Raw genomic sequence first — 17,858 nt, 5'->3', positions numbered from 1 at the left:
GCTGTCCATCACTGTAGTATTTAATCATACTCAACCAAATATCAAGGCAACCATAGGATGGCTTGATTGAAATATCATAGTCATTGAAATATCATAGAATCATAGAATATCAGGGTTGGAAGGGACCTCAGGAGGTCATCTAGTCCAACCCCCTGCTATCATCTCATTAGCTGCCCTACCACTTGTCCTAATGCAGTACTAGTTAAAGGTTTGAGCCTAATACAGGGTAGTGTGACGTTTCACTGCTCCAGCAGGAAAGCTGGGAGGTATTGCACTTTGGAAGACAGAATGTCTGCCAGAGCTCCTGGGGGAAGAGAGTCTGGGCAGCCCAATACTGGCTATTTTTATGGCATGCAACTGACAGCTCTCTGAAAAGCCAGAGCAGAGAAACAACCATGTTCTTGCCTCCTCCACTCACCCTCTTTGGGGGAGCAGTAGGGGCAGCAGTCCTATGATCGCCTAAGTGCAGAAAGAGTGATTCTGTCTGTCTCTCTTCAGGCAGTGCAAGGATGTCAGGAGGCTCCTAACACTCCTGTCTGACCTGGGTATCCACATAAGCCTGAGTCAGAATTTACATGAATAGGTAAAATGTGTAGAACACGTTATAATCCTTAGTCCCTATTCAGGGCCAGATGGTGACATATTCACATTGATCAGCATTTACCTTCACAAGTAGTCCAATGGACTTAAGGCCAATGGACTAACATATGTCAGCAACTGTAAATTGTTTACAGTCTAGCCCTTCTACATTGTACATAGAAGTTTCTCTTTTTTTGTGTGTGATGGAATTTAGCGTTAAAATCAGGAAAGTAGATAGAGTAGGATACATCTGCACAATGTTGCATAACACATTTCAGTTTAACACACTATCCACCCCCCCTTAAGAAAACAGGAGTCTCAGTAAGAAGTTCTTGGTGTTATATCTAGATTTTAAACAATCATACTAGATACAAAATCAGTGATTGTTTATAGATTACTGTATTTGTTTATGATTCAAAATGATGGAACATTAACATCGCTCTAGACACAATGTAATTTGGCCCAATTAATGTTTTACCATAATTCTTGCTTTTCAATTACAGGGCAGTGTAAGTGTTTCCAAGTCTGAAATGCCGCCTAACAGTTAGCAAATTTTGGTGTGGTGGTCATAAGTTATTTTCTGGCCTCATGCTGTCCAAACTAATGAGCTAGACTAACTCTGTAAATGAGATCCCAACAGGTTGTTGATGTGAGAAAATTTCTCTCATGCCTGCACACCATTTGATTAAACAAATCACCAAAAATACGTAGCACTGTCATTTATTTGGGAGATCAGCACTAACAATCTCAAACTCTATGTTGACATGCTCAGAAAAGAATTCTGGGGGCCGTCAAGCCACATTACCACTATAAAATGCCAGAACCATGTAGTGTTTCCCCTCTTTCTCGACAAAGATTATTTGTTTTGAGTTTGCGTAGTTTTTTTATTTCAAAGCTTCACTATAGTCTGTTTTCCATAAAAGTAGTGCTCCCAAGAGCGAGCTTTCATATTTGACTGGAAGGATTATAAAAACTCCGTATTCCGCTGAACATGAATCTCTGCAATCTCTTTTCTGTAAGGATTCAATTCAGTTCTGAGTAAGACATATTAGAATCGTTGATTGCAAATACAGGCTCAGATGATTGCATCTTGCCAAGGGGGGAAAGGCACACATCCCAGAGGGTTCTCTAGGCGAGGTAATCTCTCTTTGTTCCTCCCCTATTATTCTCTTGGGATAGAGGGGGAGTTAGCCTGCCCACTTCCCACCCACCTGGCATGGCACCTGCAGGTCCACTCCCACGTTGAGCTATCACACAGGGGCCTTATGCTTTCACACAAGCTCTAGCCCCAAAGACCCCCTGAAACTCCTACCAGCACTCCTCCCCCAGATGAGAACTCTTGCTGTAGAGATCATCAAGCCAGGGTACGTGATCTTTTCTGTCTATGCTCCATGGGCCCAAAGGGAGAACTACATAGATCTGATAGTTCATTCACTCACTTCCCTCAACTCATTTAGATTCCCTCCCCACATGCATGGCTATGATCATGGTCTCTGTGGCCCCCTGATGCAAGGGACTGGGCCCAAAGGATTCACATAGAATGCACCAGCAGCCTGCCTTCAAGAGCCTACTTTTGACCTTAACTGGGCTGGCATAGAGAGCCACTGTGATGACAATGGGTACAACCCAGACCCCATTGCCCAACAAATTTGCCTATCTCCCGTCCACAATCTACCGGCACCAAGTGGTTTAAATGGTGCCTGGGTCCTTCCAAACTGGGTGAATTTCACTCCTAGTCACTAATTGACAAAATCCAGTTGTCATAATGGTTTCTCAGTAATTAATAGGAATTTACCAGTTCCCCCTGAAAAATATATCTTAATTAGAATAATATAGACTCAGTGTAACACTGACCAAGACAGAAAAAAAAAACAGTGTATTTTCATTAACATATTAATCACACAACAACAATGAGAGAACTAAGAATTATGTTTCTATCAATAGACTAAAATGTATTGGCTAAATTTTTAATATCCAGACCAACTTTGTTTTCACAAACATACCACAAAGCACATATATTGTGAAGGAAAGTAATCTAATGTAGCCTGTGAATACAATTAAAATCTAACTCCAACCAATTTCTCTCTTGAGGCAGGAGCTTGAAATGCAATCAATAATGGCACAGAAAAATCCCACAGGAGACAGAAGCTGAAGATTAATTTTCCATCTATTCGAACTCGGCCTACACTTATTGAATTACATTCTTACTACCACTGACAGTCAGCAAAATCTCTCACTTATTTCTCTGAAATAAATCTCCAGACCAATTTCTCCCTGCCCTGTTTAGCAGATACCATCCGTTTCTCCTTTCAATTCACATTTGTACCAGTTTAGGACATTAACTTTAAGAAATATATTTTTCCCTCATGCATGCACAGTTCAGCACCAGAACAGAGGGCCGTGGATGTTGTGACTGAAGTATTTATTTAGGATTCAGGAAATGTGGATTCTGCCATAATCCTTCTTTGTGACCTTGACCAAGTTGCTTACTGCTTGATCTGAAGTAAACTGGAGACTCCACCCCTACATCCCCATTCCCCCCACCCAACAATCAGGCCCTTAAACTCTATGACCTGGAATAACAAAGACATGTATACGTTGGTTATAACACGGAGCGTTGCAACACCTAACTTTTAGGCACTGTGAAAAATCACTGGAATCCACAAACCCTGGGTTAGGAGCCTAACTCCCTATACAATGCCTGGGGAGAGATAGGTGCTTAAGAATGGTATCCACAAAAACCAGCATGTTAGGCAGGGAGACACCTAAGCTAACCAATGGGAGATACCAATGAGAATGGTGTATCCTAAACCCCACTCTTACCACAAAGTTAGGTCCCTAAGACTGTGCTGCAGGTAGGTGTCTATCTTTGCTTGCGATCTACAGCTGGGAATCCCTCTCGGAATCAGGCACACTTGGCTGTGTCAGCTGTTCTTGCAAGAAATGCTGGAGGAGGAAACAGTGGTGTCTCCCTTATCACTTTCAGCCCAGTGGTTAAAACACTCACCTGGAAGGTAGGAGACCTGAGTTAATTTCCCCTCTGCCTGATGAGAAGAAAGATTCCTGTTCAAATCCTATCACCTCTAAGGAAAGTGGCCCTAACCAGTGGGCTATGGGATATTCTGATATGGCTCTTCCTCAGTCTCTCTTGTTGAAGCTATTCCATTTGGGAAACACAATTAAATGGTCATAGGAGCAAGAGGACTGGCTCCTTGTCTCCCACCACCCAGGTGAATGCCCTGACCACCCAGCAACAGAGTCATTCTCACTCATCTTGGACCCAATGACTGTTGAATTATTTTTCCACAGTGGAACAGCTTCAACAGAAGAGAATGTGGGAGCCAGCATAAGAATCTCTCATAGCCCACTGGTTAGGGTGCTTACCTGAGAGACGGGAGACTGTACTGAAATCATCTCTCCTTATCAGGTCAAGGGGAACTAGAACCTGGTCTCCCACACCCTGAGTGAGTGCTCTAACCAGTGAGTAAAGGTTATAAGGGAGCCACCACAAACTCCTCCAGCTGGATTTTGAATGGACCACAATCTGCAGGTAGATAGTTGTTCTCCCACCTATCTCTCCCTGGTTTGAAGATTATGTTGGGTTTTAGGCATCTGGATGTCTAGAGTGAGAGATTGCATGCATGCCTGGAGACAGAAACGTAACCATATAGAGACTTTTACAGTGAAACTTTAGGTGCTTAGTGAGTTTAGGCAGGGTTACGCAGCATTCAAATGGGGGTTTTGTGGATTGCAGTGGCATCTAAATCTGAGGTTTAGGCGCCTAAGTCCCTGTGTGGATCAGGGCCTATGTGACTCAGTAACCCATATGTAAACTAGAGATACTATCTTCCCTACTTCACCCAGGTATCGTGAATGCAAATTCATTCAGGCACATAAGGTGCTCAGATATTATGGTAATGGGTGGCACTGAGACCGATCGAGAAAACAAACCTACAGAACTACAGATATAGACAAACACCTTTAGAAAACTTTTTCCCACTCACCTGTGGAGAGTGGGTTGAGGTTTTGACTACTTTTAAGTTTCATTTGTTTTAGATAGGGGAGTAAAATATAATTTCCTCTTTCATCATGATAGTAACAGGAAGGCGAGCAGATTTATTTTCCCCTCTGCTATTAAATTTTCTTATAATTTTAAGATCTGTGTATAAGAATTTATGCTGTATTCCAGCAAAAATCCAGTAGACTGCATTAAGAGGGTGATAAACCAAAAAATCCTTCCATAAACACATTAAAATATTTTTGATTCCTGCTTCCTGTAGCTGTTAGCAACAGATAGCCTGAAAAATAGAACTGCAGTTTGAAAAATACCATGTAACTGAAACAAAACAAAAATTACTCTTGAATTGTTTTCTTTTGGCAGATTACTTACAGATGCACACCAAGAAAGTTACTCTTGAAGATTTAACACAGGTGCCAAATGGCACAGGGTAGATTATGCTATGAAAGGTGGAAATAGCTTTACTAGCTGCTAAACAGATGCACATCCAAACCAAAGACAAATTATAATTCCAGACAATTGTTGTGCTTGTGTGGCATGGACAGGGATTGACATACCTAATAATTTCACATGATTTTGCTGTCTAGAGAATATGTTTTGTATGGCTGCAAAACTTCCTTATTTATGAGTAACATCACAGATTGGATTCAATCATAAGAATGGTGTTATGAATTTAGAGGAGTAAATGGTGCTATTCTGTGTCACTCTCTTCTTTCTCTCTTCCCGTAGAAGTCTTCATGCTTTGCACAAGTTTTCCATCTTCACTTTCAAGCTTCTGCTTCACTTAATTCTTACCAACATCTTTCTTTATTTCAGTGGCTTTCAACCTGTGGTCTGTCCACAGACTACGTCTAAGGGGTCCACGGAAGGTTGTCTTTACCACAGAACAGTGGTGTTCAACCTATGAGCCGTGGACCTCTGGAGGTCTGCAGACTAGGTCTAAGATTCCCAAGGGCGTCCGCACCTCGATGCAAAATTGTTTAGAGTCCACAAATGAAAGAGAGGATGAAATAAAGCAGTGGTTTTCAATCTATCTCACTGTTATGCTCCTTCCAACCGTCTCAGCCTCCTATATGCTCATTTTGCATTTCTGATCCACTCATCTTGATGGCTTCTACCATGCTAACAGATAACGCTTGGAATTCCTTGCTTCTCATTCTCCATCAGACCATTAATTCATACCCACTTTTTCTAGAAAGTTTTTCCAGTGATAATCCAGTAGATACACATGCACTCATACAGATGTGTAATGACACTGACTGCTCAACATTGGCCTGAATTATACGGTCTGTCTGAAACTGGGCCAGTTCTGCAAATCTTTTCCATGCACGTTTTGCTTACTCAAGAGAAATGTGCCATTGACTTCCTAGGCCCTGATCTTGCAATTTACCTCACCCTGTTTGATTTCAATGGGGCCCAGGCAGGTATGTCTGCGTCCCGATCAATTGTAGGATTAAGGCCTATAACTATAAATTATTTCAGGTCCTTTCTTCATAGGTGTTAGTACAAAGCCTAGTACAGTGGGACCAAAACCTGTCTTGGGCTTCTTGGCACAGTCACAGTATGAATAATATATGACAACAACAATAAATATCAGGAGCAAGAGTTTGCAAGATCCAGCCCTTAGGCCCTAATTAAGCAGACACTTCAGCATGTCCCTGACTTTAAGCACATGAGTAAATCACAGTGACTTCTATGTAGTCTGACAAAGGCGAGCTATGTAGATATTTAATACAATCTGAGAGCTCGCATACCACAGAGATAGGCAACCAAGAGATAGGTAGAATCCGTATACTTTTACTACAAATCATGCAATATGCTGCATCATAAAAGGAAATTCTAAAGGCTGCCTTGTAATCATTTAAAATGCAGCTTAAATGTATATATTTATAGTCTGTTTTGGAAATAAAATGATTTTCAGAGGCTATTGATAGGTACACCTCCAATTGTTTAGTAGTTTGAGTAATCCAGATCATTTGTGGGGAAAAAAAAAGTTCTCTGAACTTCTTTGGTCAGAAGACAAAAACTGGAAATTTTGAAAGAAAAGAATTGAGAAATGTCCAGAGCTCCTGGCTCCATTTGGATGCCTCAAGAGTTGTTTTTATCCTCACATTCGTACGCTGCTAGAGCCAAGAAATGAAAAGCTTATGAGAATTGAAATGAATAAACAAATACACAAATACACTTTTTTCAATACAATTTCAGTTCAGATTGAATTTAGAGTTGAGAATTCTCAGTGGTTCTTGTTTTAGCCAAAATGGCTTACTCCTATAAGTCCACAAACATGGAGATAATAAATAGATAATAAATAGCACTATTTTAGAATTCCTAATGCACTTATTCATATAATATATTGATGTGTCTATTACTTAGTTTTTAAATCTCAACAAATATGTTTTATTAATCAAATAAAGAGAAACATAAGATCATATCCAAATCTTTTGCAGGGAGTGGCATGTGTGGTAATTTTCACAGTATCCTTTAATTGACACATTTATGCATTAAAGAAAAATATTATTAGCATAAGCCATTATGTAATATGAACACCATTAAAATGTCTTCTCCTTTTAAATGAAATAAGTATCCAGTCAAATTTTAGGTGCCCAGAATTTTCAGAGTTACCTGCTGTTAAATCTCAGAGTTGGGGTTTTTTTTGTTTTGTTTTGTTTTGGCTTTTTAAAATAGATTTGTAACACAAATATTATTCTCAGATAGGGCTTCAAGTTTTATGATTATTACATGCAATCCTCCACCCCTCAAATCTGCCCCTGAAAACAATTAACACCCAATTATATGAGCTGGGTTTAGAGTGGGAACATTTTTCAAAATTTATGGAAATTCAAATAAGATTTAGGTTTGACCATGTGTGATGGGGTGTACTAGGCCCAGAGGCACCATGCTGAGGTGAGTCCTCCGGGTGGCCTACAGAAGAGCTGTAGGGGAGCAGCTAATCAGGGACCAGCAGGCTCATATAAAAGGGGCTGCAGGGCTAGAGAAGTTCGGTTACTGCTTGGAGCTGGAAGAGCAAGAATGGTGTTCCTGGCTGGCTGAAGGAGCTGCAGTACCAGGGACAGAGCAGTGCCTGGCAGGGACCGGGAGAGCAAGACGGAGCTCCTGGCTAGCTGCTGGGGACTCAAAAAAAAAGATTGCCCTGAGGTAAGGGTGAAGGTGAAGGGGCCACATGGGAAGTGGCCCAGGGAACAGTAGCAGCAGCAGACTTAAAGAAAAGCAGCAGGTGACTACTATTTATAGGATCCCTGTGTTGGGGCATGGAGTAGTGCATGGGCCTGGGTCCACCCACCAGGCACAGGCTCCCTGAGGAGGAAGTTGTACCAGGCCCAGAGAGGGGACTGAATGCCCTGATGGGGGTCAACAATTACTGAACTTTGAAATACCCCGGAGGGAGATCTAATGAACTAATATTGGGTGGTGGCTCAGCTGGAGGGCTGGGATCAAAGGAGATGGCTCCCTAAGAGAGGGGAGAAATGGCTTTGAAAGGCAGCTCAGAAGGGGCTGAGATTGAAGGGCTGACTGATCACTGAGCCCAGGGATAGGGCTACATACAAGGACAGGACAGAGACCATTGAGACAGGCCCTGTTACCCTGGAAGGGGTCTAATAGGTTTGGATACCTACGAACTGTGTGTCACTGGGCCGGAGGGCTGAGTCACAGAAACCCGCCTGAGAAACATCTGATGGGGTCACCATAAGCTGAGAGAATTGCAGACACACACCCAGCCAGGGGGCAAGCACATGAGGTGAGTGCACCCAGTTACACCACGATTGTAATCTCTTTTGGTCTGAGTTCTCATGAACACTCCTACAAGCAAAGTTTTGTTCTCATGTACGTTCTAGGAAAGTGAATTTCAAACCTGGAGCCATGATTCAGTCAATTAAAAAACAAAATTCATTTCATGATACAATATTACTAGATTCAGGTGGGTTCAAAAAATAAATAAAGGATAGTCCAGCCAATCAAGGACCTGTAAGAATACCATTTGACTTTAGATGAATAATGAATATCAAATAACGGGTGAAAATCAACAATCTGCAAATTATCCGTAGGGTGAAATTTGCTTGCATAGATCATTTACTGAACAACTCAGTATAATGAACAAATTTATTCAAATTGGGATCTTTTCAAGAACAATATACAAACAGAAATAAAGGACGAAAAGCCAAATAAGTAGTTTATAATAAATAATTTGACCAGCCCTAATAATTATTCAAATAAACATTATCCTATCCAGACTTTTTAAAAATTTGATAGCATACTGCAGTTTTATATTAAATCAAGATATTAAAAAACCCTCTGCAAAACAATTACCTAAATGTAAAAGCTTGATTCACTGTTTTTAATAATCTACTCTCTTTTTGGCATGCAGTAGTTAATTTAAACAAGTATTTAAGATGAATAGAGCAACATTAAAAGCACTGAAAATAATTCAATGTATATTTTAAATGAATTAAGAACTCATGGAATATGACAGATTGACCATTCTGCAGATGGAAAGACCATCTTCCCACCTCCTGAGTCATGCGGTCTGACTAACCATATTCTTAGGTTTAACTTTTTGTCACATTCTGGGCTGCAATGCAGCCCATACATGGGGTGCTTAGGGTCAGACTTGTCTACATTGTCTAACAAATTGTTTTAATAAGTATCAGTGATTAAATTCAGAGCAGAATGTGTTTTTTATTTTATGCAATCATTCTTTTTTGCCAGAGCTTTATCAAGAGCCTGCAGTAGACAGAAGTATGTGATTGTATTCAGAATTTTACTGTAGCTGAATAAAGGCATATAGTCCCCCACTCACACTCACACTCGCACCCACACATACACAAATAAAGATTAAAACCATTTACACTTTTGTCACAGCCTTCTACATGTATTTAGCAATTTTCTAGCAGCTGAAAAATTGCATTACATAAAATGTCAATGAAGAATTGTTAATATACAACACATATTTAACAGTTATGCAAGAACTAGGGCTGTTTAAAAGTATATTGCAGCTGCTGATTTACAATAGGTTAGATTATGGTTAGCCCTTAAATAGTCGTAGGAGGGAGCAATGATCTATTTCTACTTGCATGGCTCAAATAAGGCCTAGGGTAACCTTTACAGTAAGCACCGTAAGTCCCATTTCCAAAAAGGACTTAGGCACTCAGGTTCTAAGCCTTGGATGTATTTAGGTGCCTAAATCTCCTATTTAGGCACCAGTGACAGTCTCAAAATTGGTGCTCAGCTGCTGCCAAACCCTGTAGGTGCCTAAGTTTCTGCCAGTCATTATTCACAAAGCCACCTCAGCCCCAACACTGCCCCACAGCTAACAAGCACCTCGGCACCCTCACTCAAGCTGGCGACAGAGTGAGATGCAGAGACACAATTTCAGCTGCTAGAATATGGGCTACCTAAGCGGCTAGCTTGACTTGGATAAGTTCGCAAGCAGACAGAGGCGCCTATCTCCTGACAATCTACCAGACGCACCAAGTCAGCCGCTTAAGCCCCTCACATCTCCCCACTGAGCTCCTCAGCATTTCACTCCTGGCTAGCTTAGGTGGCATGCACGCAGCTACCTGGCTTTGAGGATCGCTTTCTTAGGCATCCTACTCTCTCCGTGAATATTATAGGGAGTCCGGGCACCTAATTTGGACCTGAAGATTCCACTAGGCTGGAAGGTTGAGTGGAGCAAGGCCTGCATACCTTTATGGATCTGGGCCTCAAAAGCCTAAGTCTCATGAGATGTATCATTCCCATAACTAATGGGTTGCATGGGAATTGGGCTCTGGAGTGTCTACGTCACTTTTGGGAATAAGCTGTGGCTCCTAAGTCATTTAAGTGGTTTTTGAACATTTTGCTCCTGATCACAGTTGCAGACTTAGTGCTAAAGTGACATACTAGCTCTTTTTTATATGTCCAAGATTATCACAACAACAGAAAAGAGAACTCAATGTTAAATAGGTCTGGGCAAGAAACAGTTTTCCCATCCCATGAGATTTTGACATTTTTTCCCATCCCAAATTGGGACAAAGTTGAAATCGGGGGGAAAACTTTGAAAAAAAAAAACAACAACAACCCCCAAAAATTGTTTCTAGTAAAACCTGAAATATTTTGTTGGATAATTTCTGTTTTTGTTTTGACCGCTTTCTTTTTAAAAAAAGCCTTTTTTTAGTATCAATTAATGTCTAAATTAAAGTCACTTCAAAATGAAAACCCACAATTTTTAGTTTAGAAAACATTGACATGTGATGTTTCAACCATTTTGATGATTTTTTTTTTAAATTTGCAGTTGAGAAACTCAAGATGACCCTTTCAATTTTTACAAAAAGGGCATTTTCCGTCTGAATGTTTTCTGATGGAAAATCCCCATGCAGGTCCAATTAAAGCTCCTTATGAGCTAGGCATCCTTACCAGTTGGACAATAGGTAAATTTAAGGCACAAAGCCATTTGGTGCAAGTACTTAAAACTTAATTGTTTAAAGCAGGGGTCGGCAACCTTTCAGAAGTGGTGTGCCAAGTCTTCATTTAATCACTCTAATTTAAGGTTTTGCGTGCCAGTAATACATTTTAACGTTTTTAGAAGGTCTCTTTCTATAAGTCTATAATATATAACTACACAATTGTTGTATGTAAAGTAAATAAGGTTTTTTAAATGTTTAAGAAGCTTCATTTAAAATTAAATTAAAATGCAGAGCCTCCCGGACCGGTGGCCAGGACCCGGGCAGTGTGAGTGCCACTGAAAATCAGCTTGTGTGCCACCTTCGGCACGCGTGCCATAGGTTGCCTACCCCTGGTTTAAAGTTTAATTTTAAGTTTGAGCACGTTACCCTAAGTAGCTTGCTTAAGTTCACAAAGTGAGTCACTGGCAAAACTCTGGCAGTACTCTGAATAGAACCCAATATTCCCATCTACCAGTCTATACCTAAACCTACGTGGCGCTTCATAATAACAGATGTATTACTTGTATCAAAAAAGAGAATATATCATTTCCATGACTAGTTTATTATTAGCCACAAAATATTTTATTTGGTAAAAATATTTTGAGGGCTAAGAAATCATTTAGCAATACATTATTGAAAAAATTACATAATTTTTCTTTTTTTGTTAAAAATAGAAGTTGATAGGGATACAGCAATTAGCAATAAATCAGAATAGCAACTAATTTTTTTAATGGAACAATTTCAGATATGTCAGCATTTTGTAATCTCTAGCTGTCAAGGAAACTTTGATGCTAAACTCACTGACAAATGGTTTATTTTTTTATAGACATTTCCATGGTATTCATAAGTGCAATATGTGGGCCTGCAAAACATTAATGAAGTAAAACTCACAACACTATTTTACAGATGGAAAATTTGAGGCAGAGAGGTTTAAGGACACAATTTTCAAAAGAATGGACAAAAATCAATGGTCACTTTAGAAAGTTTGTATGTAATTTGTTGAAGATTATATAGTAAATCTGTGGTAAAACACAGGTTAGTGAAGTCCCAGTTTAGTGTCTTGAAGATGAAACTATCCCAAACTGACTGATGGCCTATTAGAAAGGTCTGAAACCTGCAAATTCGTATGCACAGAGTCACTTTGCTGATGTGAATAGTCCCACTGAGTTTAGTGGGTCCACTCATCTGTTTAAAATTACTCACATACATATTTGTAGGTATGGCCCTGAAGTCAGTCATACAATATGGTCATTGCTATCACTAATGCTTAGGAACAGACTGTATTCCAATAATGTATATAAAATAGGGCTGTCAAGAGATTAAAAAATTAATCAAGATTAATCACACTGTTAAACAATAATAGAATACATTTTCAAATACACTGATTTCAATTACAACACAGAATACAAAGTGTACAGTGCTCACTTTATATTTATTTTTGATGACACATTTGCACTGTAAAATAACAAAAGAAATAGTATTTTTCTATTCACCTAACACAAGTACTGTAGTGCACTCTCTTTATCATGAAAGTTGAACTTAGAAATGTAGAATTATGTACAAAAAAACATGGATTCAAAAATAAAAACAATGTAAAATTTTAGAGCCTGCAAGTCCACTCAGTCCTACTTCTTGTTCAGCCAATCGCTCAGACAAACAAGTTTGTTTACATTGCAGGAGTTAATGCTGTCCGCTTCTTGTTTACATTGTCACCTGAAAGTGAGAATAGGCATTCTCATGGCACTGTTGTAGCCGGCGTAGTAAGATATTTACATGCCAGATGCACTAAAGATTCATATGTCACTTCATACTTCAACCACCATTCCAGGCAACGTGCATCCATGCTGATGACGGATTCTGCTCGATAACAATCCAAAGCGGAGCGGACCAATGCATGTTCACTTTCATTATCTGAATCAGATGCCACCAGCAGAAGGTTGATTTGCTTTTTTGGTGGTTCGGGTTCTGTAATTTTCGCATCAGAGTATTGCTCTTTTAAGACTTCTGAAAGCATGCTCCACACCTCATCCCTCTCAGATTTTGGAAGGCACTTCAGATTCTTAAACCTTGGGTCGAGTGCTGTAGCCGTCTTTAGAAATCTCACACTGGTACCTTCTTTGCGTTTTGTGAAATCTGCAGTGAAAGTGTTCTTAAAATGAACATGTGCTGGGTTATCATCCGAGACTGCTATAACATGAAATATATGGCAGAATGTGGGTAAAACAGAGCAGAGGACATACAATTCTCCTCCAAGGAGTTCAGTCACAAATTTAATTAACTTTTTTTTTTTTTAACAAGCATCATCAACATGTCCTCTGGAATGGTGGCTGAAGCATGAAGGGGCATATGAATGTTTAGCATATCTGGGCATGTAAATACCTTGCAATGCCGGCTACAACAGTGCCATGAGAATGTCTGTTCTCACTTTCAGGTGACATTGTAAAGCAGAAGCGGGCAGCATTATCTCCTGCAAATGTAAACACTCTTGTTCGTCTGAGCAATTGGTTGAACAAGAAGTAGGACTGAGTGGACTTGCAGGCTCTAAAATTTTACATTGTTTTGGTTTTAAGTGCAGTTATGTAACAAAAAAAATCTACATTTGTAAATTGCACTTTCACGACAGAGATTGCACTACAGTACTTCTATGAGGGGAATTGAAAAATACTATTTCTTTTGTTTATCATTTTTGCAGTGCAAATATTTGTGATAAAAATAATATACAATTTGATTTCAATTACAATACATATGAAAATGTAGAAAAACATCCTAAATATTTAATAAATTTCAATTGGTATTCTATTGTTTACAAGTGTGATTAAAACTGTGATTAATTGCAATTAATTATTTTTGACTTAATCGTGTGAGTTAACTGCAATTAATTGACAGCCCTAATATAAAAGCATAGAGAATTTAGGGCTTATCAGAAACAATTATTTTCAAGGTTTAAAATTGGATATTGAAGTCATCCAGGTAGAAATTCAGGATTTAATCTATTTATTTTTCAAGAGACACATGCAATGTGCTTATCTTTCCCAACAATCAAAGTGACGCTTTAGCTAGCTGAATTTACTGTATATGTTGAAAACTTTGATTTTTAAAAATAGAAACTAACTAAAAGATTTTTGCCATCTTCCAAAGCAAAACCATGTAAAAAGTATAATAAAAATGCGGATCTATTAGGTCAGATTTTTCCTCTCCCAACAGTATAGTAAATAATATGTTTGCAAGTAAGAACCTTTTTGTTTATTTTAAATGGTGCATCAAAAGCCTGGAGTGTGCTTACTTAATAACAAAAGATTAAGCACGGTTTTCCTAACAGCCAGTAGCAATTTAGTCTGAGATGCAGGAGACTAAAATTCATAGGCATGATTCCCACAGCTGAGAAACAGGACAACTGATGTTGAGCAATGATTTTGAGGAATAAGATCATTTCAACCAAATTAAAAGTGTATAGCAGCAATCAAAGGAGAGCTGATATGAAAGTACTAAATTGCAGCAGCAATTACACCTGACTAGACAGCAGCTTATCAGCAATTCAGACTACACTGGGAAAAGGTGCTAGAGCTAGACATTTACACAATAACTGTAGGCGTTCTAAGACAGGCAAGTGCCGACGGAGCACAAACTGCCCCTTTGAAAAGATGAATGTAGATGTACATAGAGGAATTTCAACAGCAGGTAAACAAGGATGTTATGTTCCTTTGATGTGTAAGATTATCCTGGTGTTTGGACAAAACAGACTTGAGAGAGACAGAAATGACAACTTTTGAAAGGTGTTAATTATTGGTGAAACTCTCCCAGGTGTGGAGAGCAAGATGCATAGCCCTTATTCTCAGAGATGTTGAAGCAGAGGCGCAGTAGTTGGCGCGTCTACATAACATTTACACCACTGAGAGGGGTTTCTATGCTGATCCCGTATAGGCCAATATGGAGGGGCTACTGATCCAAAACTTATATGGATCCAGTAGAAACGAGCCCATGCATAGTGGTGCACACCACCTGCAGTCCGTTTTTCAGTTTGTAGCCTGGAAAAGCAGCTACAGAAGTCTCAGTTGAAGCTTAGCAGCCCCCTGTGGATTGCTGGATCCCATTCTCCAAAACAAAAACAGCGTTCCCTGCACAAAGCCTAATTATGTACAAATTTGTGTGAGACAATTTCCCCTTTAAAGTCCACTGTTAAAAATTTTCTCAGGCAAAACTCAATAGCAAGTTTAGGTCCTGATTCTATAGTGTCATTCAAAGGCTCAACACTTTACATTATGGAGAGACTACAGACCCACTTTAACCCAGCCATACTCTATCGTCCCTTTATTCTAGTTAACTGTATAGCAGTTCATAAGAACATAAGAACAGCTGTACCGGGTCAGACCAAAGGTCCATCTAGCCCAGTATCCTGTCTACCGACAGTGGCCAATGCCAGGTGCCCCAGAGGGAGTGGACCAACAGGCAATGATCAAGTGATCTCTCTCCTGCCATCCATCTCCATCCTCTGACAAACAGAGGCTAGGGACACCATTCCTTACCCATCCTGGCTAATAGCCATTAATGGACTTAACCACCATGAATTTATCCAGTTCTCTTTTAAATGCTGTTATAGTCCTAGCCTTCACAACCTCCTCAGGTAAGGAGTTCCACAAGTTGACTGTACGCTGCGTGAAGAACTTCCTTGTATTTGTTTTAAACCTGCTGCCTATTAATTTCATTTGGTGACCCCTAGTTCTTGTATTATGGGAATAAGTAAATAACTTTTCCTTATCCACTTTCTCCACATCACTCATGATTTTATATACCTCTATCATATCCCCCCTTAGTCTCCTCTTTTCCAAGCTGAAGAGTCCTAGCCTCTTTAATCTCGCCTCATATGGGACCCGTTCCAAACCCCTAATCATTTTAGTTGCCCTTTTCTGAATCTTTTCTAGTGCCAGAATATCTTTTTTGAGATGAGGAGACCACATCTGTACGGAGTATTCGAGATGTGGGCATACCATCGATTTATATAAGGGCAATAATATATTCTCAGTCTTATTCTCTATCCCCTTTTTAATGATTCCTAACATCCTGTTTGCTTTTTTGACCGCCTCTGCACACTGCGCGGACCTCAGGATTAATACACCATAGCCATAGAAGAATCACCATCTCATCTCTGAGAGTCACAGTTTACTCCCGTAAAACACAACTTAACAAACCATAACCTTTAAATCACAACATGTCTTCCCAACCACACATGATAGTATATCCACTAAAGTGCAAGACAATTATCTGCAGATCTGAGTTGGGACAGTCACAACGCAACTAGCAAGACTGATGAAGTTCTCTTCATGATACATTTTATATAATTAAAACCAATTCCTACGCACTGGAGATAAAAGCATTGCCTGCTTCACTGGCAGTATCTTTTCTGCTGGCACTGCCTATCCTGGCAGCCAGCTATCTTCCTCCTGGCTCTCGTTCACAGGTCTACTCATTCCCTTTCTCGCCAAGTCCAGAGTGCTTTACATTTTCCAGGCCAAATTGTGTAAGCTGATTGGGCACACTGACAACAGCATGGTGCACAATGAGACTGAAAAGTAAGGGCTGTGGGTCACCATTCTGTATCCTTACTATATTCAGATCAAGATGCCCTGACATCATTATTTATCATATACTTCATAGTAGCAAGCAAGTCCCAATCAGGATTTGCTGAGCTAATTGGTTTGTTGGTGAGGCAGAGTCAAGGCTCCAGCCATTCCCGGCCTCTGCAGGCAAACTCATGGAGTTTGCTTTCCTCACCACAATATAACCCATAACATAGATGGCTTGCTGAGGGAAGGATGGGGGCTCATGGGATGGGGGTACATCATCTTGTCCTGTGTGGTTCTCGCTCCAAGATTCTGGGCAAAAAAAAAAGACCATAAAATAATACCACCAGTCATTTTTCTGCCTACCCCTGAGATATGACTTTTTGACGGTGACTACCTGTTTCAGCATTAGATACATCTTGTGTTCATCACATTTTAACTGTTTTTAATTCTGTGAAATTTTTATGTGAAGAGTCCCATTGTTCAACTCCTTCAACAATTTCAAACTAGACTTCAGCTGACTTCTCCAGAAAGTTCCTGTGTCTCTTTCTAACATTTGCATGAGCTTTGGCAACATTTTGTGGTTGATCCTTCTGTCTTTCTTTTTCTGCCTCTCTGCTCATGCCTAATATTTTGCTGAAGTGTCTTTGGCTTTGGTAGTGTGGTAATTGATAGTCTATACCAGGAGTGGATGACTTGATCTGAATAAAATAAATTGTTACTTCGTCTAAAACCAAATCTAAACCTTTTTGGAAGTTCAGAAAAGATCCATTTGATTATTTTTATTATAAAACAAAACAAAAGCACAATTCCCTTTGTATTTCCTATCTTCCTTGGAACTGGTTGTACTGAGATCCCATGAGGTATTCAACCAGATGTAATGCAATCTAAAAAAAAGTATGCCCAGTCTTGTTGAACGTCTGCTGAGAATGTGTGATCTTGTGAGGTTTCTAGCCCAAAGCATTTTGGATAAATTAGGATATGCAACAGATAGATGTCAAACCAAAGCTCCAATCTAGAGCCCAATCCTGCTTTTACTGAAAAAAAAATTGGCAGAACTCCCTTTTTTTCTATGATTCATTGACCAGATCCCCAGCAAATACAAACTGCTAAATTCTCAAAGTACTTCACTGGTATTTAGCTATAAAACTAACATTAAAACCAATTGAATTTGGATAGTTACGAGTTTGAGTTCTTTAACTGATCCTCATGTCTTTGTCCTGCACCATATACAGCCTTCACCTGAATCCTAATTCCATCTCA

General features: G+C 39.6%; 1 protein-coding gene across 4 annotated transcripts in view; it reads right to left on the bottom strand.

The window, feature by feature from the left end:
• Positions 1–17,858, bottom strand: part of CACNA2D1 (calcium voltage-gated channel auxiliary subunit alpha2delta 1) — a 677,013-nt gene that overhangs the window by 282,397 nt on the left and 376,758 nt on the right. The window lies entirely within an intron of this gene.

Source organism: Emys orbicularis, chromosome 1 (genome assembly GCF_028017835.1).
Source record: "Emys orbicularis isolate rEmyOrb1 chromosome 1, rEmyOrb1.hap1, whole genome shotgun sequence".
NCBI classification, from domain to species: Eukaryota; Metazoa; Chordata; order Testudines; family Emydidae; genus Emys; species Emys orbicularis.
Note: the sequence above shows the minus strand (reverse complement) of the source record. Positions and strands in the feature narration are given on the sequence as shown.